Source organism: Triturus cristatus, chromosome 1_1 (assembly GCF_964204655.1).
Source record: "Triturus cristatus chromosome 1_1, aTriCri1.1, whole genome shotgun sequence".
NCBI classification, from domain to species: domain Eukaryota; kingdom Metazoa; phylum Chordata; class Amphibia; order Caudata; family Salamandridae; genus Triturus; species Triturus cristatus.
This window is the reverse complement of record NC_140579.1, coordinates 13560231-13572905: the sequence shown is the minus strand read 5'-3', so window position 1 is coordinate 13572905 and position 12675 is coordinate 13560231. Positions and strand designations below refer to the sequence as shown.

Here is a 12675-nt window from a genome sequence, read left to right as displayed (position 1 = left end):
CTCCTCTTATGCTTGTTGGCTCCTGGCTGGAGATTTTGGGTCTCTGCTTTTGTGGTCCTCTTGCTCCTTATTTAAGTTTGAAAGATTAATGTGAGTATCTGAAAGAAAATAATTTTTAAAAGTGAAAATCATTGTCAACGTTTGGTACAAATGCTAAATGTGAAAACTTTTTAAAATTTTAACATTTTTTATAACACTATCTATATCAGATGCTACACTTTCCCTCCAGCTGCACCTTCCAGGAGTTATAAAAGTAATTCATACCCCTACACTATCCCACACTTTCCCTACCGCTGCACCCACCTGGAGTTAGAATACAAATTGATACCCCTACTCTATCCCACACTTTCCCTACTGCTGCACCCACCTGGAGTTAGAATAGTAATTGTTACCCCACCACTATCCCACACTTTCCCTACTGCTGCACCCACCTGGAGTTAGAATAGTAATTGTTACCCCACCACTATCCCACACTTTCCCTACTGCTGCACCTACCTGGAGAAAGAATAATAATTAATACCCCACCACTATCCCACAGTTTCCCTACTGATGCACCTACCTGGAGTTAGAATAGTAACTGATACCCCAACACTATCCCACACTTTCTGTACTGTTGCACCTTGTTGGGGTAATAATAGTAATTTTTCTTTCATCACTATCAAATACTTTTTTTATAATAATTTAAAAAAAAAAATAGTACTTAGTAATTTACCTTCACATTAACAAAGGTGAGTCTTGTTGACAGAAATATTTTCCACGAGATGTTGTTTGTCACAGTGAAAAAATTTCTGTTTTTGAGTAAAAAAAGTTTTTATAAGTTCGTATTCATAATAATAAATTAATCTTTTATTGTCCATTTTATAAATTTAAAAAAATATAGTAGCTGATCTCTTTGGATGGAAAACAAATATATATTAAAAGAAAACATATTGGTTAAATTTATTGGTAACTTACTTGTAGTAGGAAAGGAAAAATGCTTCTACAATTGTAGTGTTCTGTCAGTATACGAGTCAGAGGGTCAGGTTTTGCGTCTGGTCTCTCTGGGAGTTGATAATCAACTGATTTAAAATGGTGTCTTGTTCGAATTTATAGGTTTTAGTCAGTGTCATTATTAATTTTTTCAAAAACAGCGTTCGTTGTATTTGCTGTGGAAAATAACAATTTGAAAAAGCATTTTAAGATGTGTGGTTTTCACATTTTCGTTCCGTTTTGGCATCCATTTTGAAGTAGTATTTTGGTATTGTTTTCATAGAAAGTGTTGTAGGACAAGTTTTAGAAGTGGGATGGTTAAAATGGCGACTATGTGTATTTTGCTTTTTAATCCGTTTAGTTAATATCTGTTTTAATTATTATATACATTTTTAAATTCGTAAATTATTCGTTATTTGTGTGAAAGTTTAATATTTGTAAAATTTTTTATGTTTTAAAAAAACGAGTATTAATTTTAATACTCGAGTATTAATTTTAATACTCGAGTATTTTTAAAAAAATCCATTTCACTAAATTTACGTTCAGTTTCTCTCCACTTTTTAATACACTTCCCCACCCAAAAACCCCAAATTTCCCTGCATACCGTGCCAGTTTTTATTTAACAAAAAAAAAAATATATATATATATTTTTGCGTTGTAATGGTATGCGTTATAAATGTTTTCGTTGTAAAAGCACTTTTAATGAAATAGATCCTTTTTGCGTTGTAACAGTATTCGTTGTAAAGTCATGCGGTGTAAAAGTGTTTGCGTTGTAAAATTTGCGTTGAAAAAGCATGCGTTGTAATAGTATGCGTTGTAACGTCATACATCCTCTTAATATAGACATACGAAAATGGAACAGGAGTTTCACTTTAGCTTATTATACCTGCTCCAGCAAACTCACCTGATAAAATATAGATTTATAGATGGGTAACAGGGAATTTTCGGTATGTTTTTCACTGAGGGGTTGCGAGTGACGTCAAATAGACAATAAGAGTGAAGCCTGGGTCTGGGAATCTTCCCATGCCAAAAAATTGTTGGCTATAAAATAAGAATATGCACCGGAAGGAACACTAGAACTGACATGGGATGGGTGCATCCTTAGCTCCTACGTTTCTCATTTCCTTGCATAGGTAGTTCATCCAGTCCAGTTCTTCCCCCTCTTTTCTAATATTCTAACAGGACTACGGGGCCTAGAATGTAAAAGGCGCACCTAGGGCCTCATGTAGGTAGCTAAATACCGGTCGGTAACGGCCGAAATTCGGTAATTATCCCGTTACCGACCGGTATTGAGATAGTTGAGATGTAGGAGGCCAAAAACACATATTCGGTAAATATGAATCGGTAAATACCGATTCAAGTTTACCGACTTCAAAAACACCGCTTCAAATTTACCGAATTCATATTTACCGAATCGGTAAATATGAAGTGGTAAACATGAAGTGGTAACACGGAAAAATGAGATGTATGTAAATTCGGTAATTAAGAAATCCTTCAAAATCGGTAAATAAGAGTCGGTAATTAACACTGATAGAAAGCAGGTGGTAATTTCCAACAGTGCATTTAAGCAATCCCAAAATGCACCAGCATGGACAACATGGCCGCTCTGTATGTCATTGCAAGGCGGCTACGTCTACAGGCTGCAGGACTGAGGATATGGAGACGGGAGGAACGGATCTACAGACAGCGCATCACACTCTTCCAATTGACTGACGCAGAGATACATGAAAGGTACAGGCTACACCCCCACACCATCTTGGACCTGATAAGGGACCTGCACCCACTCCTGGACCAGCCAACAAGAAGGGCCCATGCCATACCACCACATGTGCAGGTGCTCTGTAGCCTACACCTACTTGCATCTGGCAGTTACCAGGGGGTGATAGCTGCGGTGGGCGGTGTATCCCAGAGTTGCCTGTCCCGTTTCTTCAGGAAGTTCCTGGATGCCATGATGCAGAGAATGCACCACTACATCAGCTTTCCAAACACACAGGCTGAACTGCAGAAAACTAAAACTGACTTTTATCAAATGGCACAGTTCCCCCATGTCATTGGCTGTATAGATGGCACACACATCCCAATCTGCCCACCAGCTGCCACTGAGCACATCTACAGGAACAGAAAGTCCACCCACTCCATCAATGTGCAGGTAATCTGCGATGCAGGGAACATCATCACTGATATCGTTGCCAAATTCCCTGGGAGCACCCATGACTCCTACATCTTCCAGAACAGTGGGATCTACACACGACTGCTTGTGGGAGAATTTGGAGAAGGATACCTGCTAGGTAAGTAACAGTGAAGCTACATAGTACTCAGTGCCAAACATAGTGTATTGAGACATGTGACTGATGTCTCCCTTTTACTCACCTAGGGGACAGTGCATATGCCGTGCGGTCATTCATCCTCACTCCCTACCTACACCCATCAACCCAGAGCGAGAGACGATATAATGTGGCACACAAATCTACTCGCAATGTGGTGGAGCGCACGTTTGGACTACTGAAGAGCAGGTTTCGCTGCCTCCATAAGAGTGGAGGTGCACGCCAGTACACACCCATCCTCTGCTGCAAGATTATTGCGACTTGTGCAATGCTGCACAACCTTGCCACAAAGAGAGGCACAGAGGTCGAAATGACATATATTGAGGACAATGATGATGAGACTGCGCATGCAGAGGACAACGCAGCAGGAGTACAAACAGCAACAGATGGAAGAGTGAGACGGGCAGAGATCACATCCAACTATTTCTGAATGAGTAAGGGGACACAGCCTGTAGTTGGATGCCATGACGTAGTTTAATCAGGCAGCACTACGCCACAACACAAAGGAAACTGTATTGAAACAACAATGAAATAATAAATCTTGTGACTTAAGGGTTACTTCACCCAAATGTGTTATTGTTTTGCATGGGGCATTAATGTTTGCGGCCACGCGCAGCAGTGCGGGAAGGATTTGAGGGGGCGTCCTCAGTGGCTGGGGTACCTGTGGCACCACGGTGACGCCTGTTGCTCCGACGAGTGTCTGGGACGGGGGGGGTTATGCTGCTCCTACTGGTCGTGTCTTCTGTGTCGCCAGCATCCAAAGCGCCAGTTGCTGCAGACTGGCTGGTGAGCAGCACTTCCAGTGCACTTGTAACCCTAACCATCCCCCTGGACACATCTGTGCTGCACTGTGCAAGGCCCTCCTGCATCGCCACAGAGCGCCTGCAGATCAGCGATGTGGCAGTTGCCAGTCAGTTCACTGCCCTCGAGGTCTGATCCTTCCTCAGATGTCCCCTGCGCCGTGTGGCCCTGTCCTCATCGAACCTTGAGCACAGCTCCATGATGGATTGGGACATGTCCCGCATGCCCGCTGCAATATCAGCAATGCCCCCTGCCATGGTGGTGATGCCCTTTTCAATGTTTCCAAAGGTGTTGTTTAGCCCACGCATCTGTCGCTGAACGGACACCATTGCCCTTGCCTGGACGCGTTGTACTTTCACCATGGTGCCCTCAAGACCTGAGAACACTCCATGGCCCTGCCCAAGGGGAGGTGGACTCTGCGGCCGAGCCCTGCGGCGCCGTCTGCCAACTGTGTGTTCTCCCTCAGACTCGGAAGGCACACTGGCATGGGTTGCATCCTGGGGTACAGTGGACGTTTCCGGGCCCCTCGACTCCTCGGATGATGAGTCGGTCACATCCAACCTAGCTGCAGGACGCCTCCTCAACCTGTGCTGTGCAGGAGGTGAAGATGGTGGTGAAACCTGCAGGACTGGGGATGCAGGCAGGAGCGGCGATGCTGGCTGGGGTGGTGTAAGTGCCTGTGGTGCCGTTCCCTGGCCGGAACTGGTGGTGGCCTTCTCTGTGCTGGGTGTGTGGTGTGCCCTCTCTCCCTTCTCATGGCCAGTTCTGTGCGCAGTAGTGCCTGTGGACAGAAAAGCGACATCAGCTAAGTGTACCTGAAGCATTGATTTGCTGACATGACAAAACATTTTCTAAACAGTATCTCAATGTCCTCTGCCTGCTTCTCGCTACTGTGTGTCACATGCCCTGTTAATCTGTGCTAATCATATCCTGTTTGGGCTTTCAGGGACTACATCTCCCATGATGCATTGCTAGCATGCACTAACACCTGCACTGGAGTGGGATTCTCATTGCACATTTGGGGAGTTGGGATAGGGGTAGGGGGGGCACATTGCTGTGCAGGCGTCTTACCTTGTTTGGAGGTGCCTCTGGCGGAGCTGTCAGCGTCCCCAATCCCCACGATGCTTTCTGGCTCGATCGTTGTCTCCACTAGCTCCTCCAGTTCTGTCAGGGCTGGTGCTCTGTTGCGTCCACCTCCTGTCTGGCTGGCCTCTTTCTTTAAATCTGCCACCTTCCTCTTTGTGATAATGCGGATGTCATACCACCGCTTCTTCAGGACATCGATGTCCCGGGGGGTCACTCCTATGGCATTCACCTGTGCCTGGATTCCAAGCCAGATCTTTCTTTTTTCTGACTCAGGCACTTGCTGTGACAGTTTCCCAAATAGTTTTTGGTGCTGCTTGACAACCTCCTCCACCAGAACTTGCAGCTCCTTCGGGCTGAATTTGAGCTTTCGCTTCCTCTCCCCTCCTTCCCTCTCTGTGTCCTGGCTGGCCATTCTTTCAGTCTCCAGGTCTGAATCTGGCAGTTGCTCTCTTCCTCTCCTCAGCACTCCCAGCCTCTGCAGAGTCTGCTAATTGTGTGCACCTGCCTGGGTGTGGCCACTCCCTGGTTGGGTGGGGTTGAGGTTGCACAGGATTGGCTGCTTGGAGTCATGTGTTTTTGAACTGCCGATTCGGTATTTACCGAATCGGTATTTACCGAATCGGAATATACCACGTCGGTATTTACCGAATCGGAATATACCACGTCGGTATTTACCGATTCGGAAAATACCGCTTCGGTATTTACCGAATCGGTAAATTCCGATTCATGTTTACCGAATTTTACCGATTCGGTAACGTTTACCGAATGTTGACCTACATATAACTTACCGATTCTTAAATACCGATTCGGTAAAATTCGGTATTTAAGAATCGGTAAAAATAATTTACCTACATATGGCCCCTAGTGCGTTTGTTTACGAAAAAAATGTATTGTAAAATGTAATTACTTGTGCAACACCGCCACCTGCCGGCTATTTTATGCAACAAATATGACCTCTCAAACAGTGTGGCCCCATACTGGGACATGTCAATGCAGCAGAGGCCTGCACCTAGAGAGGGTGTTTTGAGGTGAGTTTCTGACACCCGACACTGTGCACTAACTCCTGTTTTCTTGCACCCCCGCACAGCTGCTGCGGAGCCGGCGTGGCGGCCGACGCAGAGGTGACCACACAGCTCATATCCTCCAACATGCAGCTGCACGCCCTCTCCACCGGCCGCACCCCCCGCGTGGTGACCGTCAACAGGATGCTGAAACAGATGCTGTTCAGGTGGGTGCCAGGGCAGGCCTGGGCCCCCGAGCCCAGGAAAATATTGTATTCAGCGGAATCATACAGACTCTACAGTCTTTCGCGGTCTAATCTGGTATTACAAGTTATGGCGCTTTTCTAGCATCACAGCTGCTTCGAGGCGCCCTGGGGGAATAGAAGAGCGAAGCAAGGGTTCAGAGGGAGAGTGTGAGGAAATGTAAGGAGTGTGGGAATAGATACGAGGGAAAGATAGGATAGCAAATAGAAAAGAAGTGAACGAGGAGGGAAGGAACATCAGAGGGTGGGAGAGAGTGTGGAGAGCTGTATTTCTTATGCTTATGTTTTGTGGTATTTTCTTGTATCAATAAAGTTATTTGTATATCAAGTGTGATGTAATAAGAATGTATTAGGTCACTGCACTCTTAGAGGCATATCAACAAGGGCTTTATTTCTGATTTTTTGGCTTTAAAAGCCAAAAAAGCAGAGATAAAACTAGCGCCCTATCAACAACAGGGTGCTAACACGCAAATTTGCATGTTAGCACCCTTTTACTCTACGCTTCCCCTTGCATCTCTAATGAGATGCAAAGGGGGCGTTCCAGAGTAAAATAATAGGAGAAATGTCGCTAAGCGACATTTCTCCTATTATCAAGAATGTCGCTAACCCTGTTAGAGACAAAAAAAGCAGCGCTAACCGCGGTTAACGCTGCTTTTTTACGTCTGCTAATTTTCAGACTTAGCCATGATATCCTATGGAAGGAGGATATCATGGCTAAATTTGCCTGTCCCTATCAACAAGCTAACGTGAGATTATCGCTGCGTTTCCAGCGATAATCTCATGTTAGCCTGTTAGCGTGAGGATTTTTATCGCTATTGAGATAAGCGTTGCTAATAGCACGCTATCTCAGCGATAAAAATTCACGCTAGCCGGCGATAATTATCCTCACGCTAAGAGCGCTGAGCGATAATTATCGCCGGGTGTTGTTGATATGCCCCTAAGATCTAGAACTCCTGTTGAGTTTGTGTCATTCTTTGCCTGTCTTCAACTGGAGCTGTCGTGGGTCTCTGTAACAGTTATAACTTGAAAACGTACTTGAAGTCTCAGTTTCTTCAATTCACCGGGACACCCTCTTACAGAGAGGGAACACGTCGAATTACGTCGGGAGAAGAGAGACGCGGAGAAAAGGAATAAATATGAGAGGGATGGAAGCAATGGCCTAGATTAGAGTAGGAGGAACTGAGGGGCAAAGCAAGGGTTTGAGAGGAAAAAGGTTGGAATTAAGGGGCAAGAAGGGTCTATGAGAGGGGGGCGGGGTGTGAGAAGTTAAAAGTTAAGTGTCGGCTAGATGCAAAGCCAAGTAAGGTACTTGTAAAAACCACAGAGAACTTTCTTGATGTTCATACCAAAACATGGCGGCGCGACATCTGACTGGTGTCAGTCATTGGTGCCAAATTACAGGACGCCTTTAACGGTTATTCAAACTGAAAAAGCCCATACGTGTGAAATTGATTCTGGAAAGAGTATTTATAGCTGTCTTCATCGATTTAAGATCATTTCAGCTATGAATGCTGTTTGACATGATTCCTACAAACAAGTATTCTTAAACATCTATGCGGTCATTACCTTATCTACTGCAATTGATAACAAGCATTGGCATAGCCAATAGGTCTCGCCTTTCGGACCTTATAAGTGTTTAGCCATGCAACAGTTGATGTTGTTGCACCAAGGATATTCTGCTGCATAACTAAATACTTCTAAGGTCCCAAAAGCGAGACCTATTGGCTATGCCAATGCTTGTTTAGTTTTACAATGGCTTGGCTGACTTATTTCTCTGCTTTAGAGTGGCTCTGCTGACCTAGTTCAATGGCTGTACAAAGGCTCTACCAGCGTGGTATTCAGCATGTTTTTTTCATTGCATTTTAGGGGGGTTGGGGAGTAAAGTGAAGGAGGTACTGCATTTTATAGCGGGCATGGATCATAGTGTTAGAGAGAGGCTTTTTTTATAATATAGCTTGTACATTTACCTGCCATTGTATTAAACATCTATGCTCGGTAATCCAGTAAGAGGTGTTGTACAGATATGACTATGCTAACAGAGTATGAATGTATGTTGTACAGAACTTTGACTATATATATTCCATGTGTGGAGGTGAGTAGTAGGTTATCGAGTTTCTTGCTTGCTTTGTCACCTGTATTGTGCCTGTGTATGTGAGAGTTAGGTGTGGTGTATTTATGGACAGCTGTATTTTATTGTAAGGCTAATGGTATTTATAATGTACGTTAGATGTATGCAATAGGTAGAGAATGGCACAAAGTGTGTACTTGTGTAAACCAAAGAAGCCATGCAATAGTTTAAAACAGGGAGAGCTATTTCTAAAAGCATACAGAGTATATGATAAAGTATGTTATAATACCTTAGTGCATAAATAAAAAACATAAGGGTTTTTGTTAGGGCACTGCTTATTTTAGTAGGACAAAGCAGCTCAAAGACAGTGTAAGATTGCTCCACAAAGGTTGCATTTTAGGTGTGTTGTAATGTTTTGATGGTGTTGACATTATATATTGAATTTTAATATGTTCTCATAAATTTGTTCACCAGACTATGGTGCAGCGCGACAGGTTAGTGTTTGGCAAAGGCTCCTTCCTGTTCTTCCTTTTGTTGCTTAATATAAAAAGTGCAAGTGCTGTGAAGATGTAAGAAGTCTCATATTAGTGAACGAAGCGTTGTAACTTGTGAAAATGAAAGCACCATTGTGATTCAAAAAGTTCCATACCAAAGAATAAACGCTGTGGTTTTTGAAGTGTAAAGGCATGCAGGTGGAAGAAATCATATATTGGGAATGTAGCGCCGCGATGTGCTAAAGTATAAACGCTACGGATATTTAAGAAGGCATATCTAGACAATAAATTGCCGTGATTTGGTGAAGGTTAAGTGTTATGTAAATGTTCCGCCTGTAAAACAATGCAAAGATGGACAGAAACGATCAGGGAGATGTGGCTTTTATTTGTATCCCCTTGCCTGGTATGGCAGTTATTGCATATGTATATACTAGTATATACTATAGCGCTTACAATATTGCCAGGTTAAAGGGCACTGTATATACGTAGGTGCGAGCAAAACATTAGACAGAACTCTACCATGAACTAACTTGCAACTATGGCTGGTGTTGGTTGTAGTGTCGCGGTCTAGTTGACGCGCACTACGTCAGGGCAGGAATGCGCGTAGCGGCCATATCGGACGCTACTGCGCATGCGCGAGGAGTCAGCGCGGCGCGAGAGCAGCGAACGGAGCTTGTTGCCCGGCGGTCTCTCGGTGAAGAGTTTACCTGGTGAATAAAGGCTTACTATAATTACCTGTCCTGCTTCCAGCACTTCCTTGGGGGGCATCTATGCCATACAGGCAACCTACATAATTACAGTGGCGACGAGGCTCGGAAAGAGCGGACCTGGAGATCCCCAGTGAGGGAGGTGCCCCTAACCAGCACATAGGAGGAAGATCTACGTAGGGGGACGACACCCCACGCGGAAAGCTGATCCGGGAGGCCAAGGACAGACACCAATGCACCGGGAGAGCGCGGCAGTGGCAGCCGGTCACCAGAGGGAGGCACGAGAGCAGTAAGTGGGCCGACCACGAGGTAGAGGAACGTCAGGGGCGTACCACAGTGCGGCAGCAGCGACCCTGGCGGAATCGGGTGGAGACGGTGCAGGCAGCTCCGACGAGATCCCAGTGACCCGAAGAAGGGGGGAGAGGACAGAAGCGCCAGGTAGCCCGAGGAACCAGGCGGACGTCAAGATGAGTGCGCAGGCATCAGCGTTAATGACGCCGGTCCCGTTCCTTCCAAGGCCCGGAGAACCCCAAATGAAATGGGAAGACTGGAGGGAGTACTTCAGAAATTACCTAGACGCGCTGGAAGACGAGAACGAGGAGGCGTTCTCCAGCGCCAGGAGGAAGAGGATACTCCTGCATAATATGGGACCAGAAGGCATACGGGTCTTCAACAACCTAACACCGGTCGCAAGACAGGCAGCGGACACCGACGTGTTCAAACACGCCCTCGAAGATTTGGACAACCACTATCATCCCGCAGTGTGCACCTCCATCGACCGCTTCAATTTCCAGCAGAGGAAGCAAGATGCGGGGGAAACGGTAGATGACTACTTGGCGGCACTGAGGAAACTTGCGATAACATGCAACTATGGGGCATTACAGGACGAATTCATTAAAGACCAAATCGTCATGCATACGACAAGCAAATCAGTGCAAGATAAATTGTGGGCGAGTGGAGATGCAACGCTGAACGAGGTGATCGCCATAGTGAAGAGGGCAGAGCTGACCAAGCGCTGCGCAGAAGCAGCAAAGAGAGATCAAGCCCCGAGACTCACGATAAATAAGGTGGATGACGCGGACCAGTATGGAAGAGGAAAACCGGCGCCCGGAGAATACAAAGGATCATACAAAGCGAAAGGAAAACCGGGACAACCGTGGAAGCAAGACAAGGGAGAAACGGCGAGGTGTTACAGATGTGGAAGCCCGGGCCACGCGGCGCACGATAAACGGTGCCCCGCCTGCAGAGCCAAGTGTGCGTTCTGCGGCCTAGTCGGCCACTATGTGTCGTGGTCCCAGTGCTTCTTCTCCTCAGGATCACGTTGATGCTATGTGTGGGCCCCCCGCCCATCCGACCCCTGTCCGGTGCACGTGAAATACCCTCGGACGAGGAGACAGGTGGGCGAGGGAAGGTCGGGAAGGGACAGCAGGGGAGAGACCTGGGGTTTCTGTCTTCCCTATGGCCGCTCTCTGCGAGTCCCTCTCCGTTACTTCACGGATGGGACGAGGAGAGAGGGAAGGTCTCGCTCGCGCTCCTCGTTTATTCACGGGGAGGCGCCAGGAAAGGCTCGAGACAGCCTGCGGACTCAGGCGCTGCCACTCACGCCCAGGAACTCTGGGGGGCGGAGGAGCGCAGGAGCCGCTGCTGCTTGAAAGTGTCGAGGGGGCGCTGCCACTCACGCCTGGGAATCCGGGAGGCGGAGGAGCGCCGGGAGGTCCGTAGAAGTAGGTGGCGCTGCCACTCACGCCCGGGAAATCCAGGGGCGGAGGAGCGCCGGGAAGTCTGGAGGAGCAGAGAGTGCCTCAGGATCTGCTGAGGCGAGCCGGTGGAACCGTAGGCCTGCTTTCCTCCTCAGAGTCGTCGGGAGATCAGATGTCGAGAATCCACGTCGGGTCACCGGCTGGATGGAAGACAGGGAGTCGCGGGACGATGCAGGGGTTTCTTCGTAGCCGTTAGGATTCACTAGATCAAACGGGAATCATTGGCCCCGCCTACCAGGTTGCCGCGCCTTTTATACTTGCCCGGGGTGCAAAGACGTTTCTTCCGGCGGGTGGCCGCGGGGGCTGCTGGGATATGGAGTCTTATCCTCAGAGCCGCGCCGTTGGCCTCGGAATCATGACAGCACACCCCTCTTCACCCCGGCCACCGAACCGCCGGAGCCCCCGGGTTTGGAGGGCGAACTGCGGTGGAAGGCCGCCACCAGTCGGGCCGCGTGTACCGCCGTCGCCGGTTCCCATGAGTTTTCCTCTGGGCCGTATCCCTTCCAGGCCAAAAGATACCAGAGCTTGCCCCTCACCAGTTTGGAATCCAGAACACGGCGAACGACGTACTCCTGCTCGTGGTGAACCCAGACAGGCGCAGGGGGCTTCTTCACCGGGCACAGAGAGGGTTTCAGCAATGACCCGTGGAACACCGGATGGATGCGCAGATGCGGGGGCAACCGCAGTAGCACCGCCACCGGGTTCACATGTCGCACCACCGGGTATGGTCCAATGTACTTCGGGTGAAAAACACTGGGATAGCGGAAGCGGATGTTTTTCGTGGACAACCATACCTTCTCCCCCTTGCGAAACACAGGTGCGGGTCTCCGCCGTTTGTCGGCTTGGGCTTTATAGCGAGTCTTCGCTACCCTCAAGCTGGCCCTGGCCTGTTTGAGAGCAGTGTGGATGGTGCTGAGTCTCGTCTGCAAATCGGGAAGGGACACCGCCTCCCTGGGGAGAATGAAGGGGACAAATCGGGGGTGGAACCCAGAAGCAAGAAAGAATGGAGTGTGGTGTGTTGATGAATGTTGTGCATTATTATACGCCACCTCGGCTACCCAGAGCAAATCAACCCAAGAGTCCGCCGCTTTAGCGGCGTAGCAACGCAGGTATTGTTTCAGGGTTTGATTGAGTCGCTCTGTCTGCCCATCCGTCTGGGGGTGGAAGCTCGTGGACAAGGAGGAATGGATGCCGAGCTGCTC

At 47.7% G+C, this 12675-nt stretch overlaps 1 pseudogene; it reads left to right on the top strand.

Moving 5' to 3' along the window:
• The window catches only part of LOC146869131 (proteasome subunit beta type-7-like), a 78578-nt pseudogene that overhangs the window by 47064 nt on the left and 18839 nt on the right, over positions 1-12675 (top strand).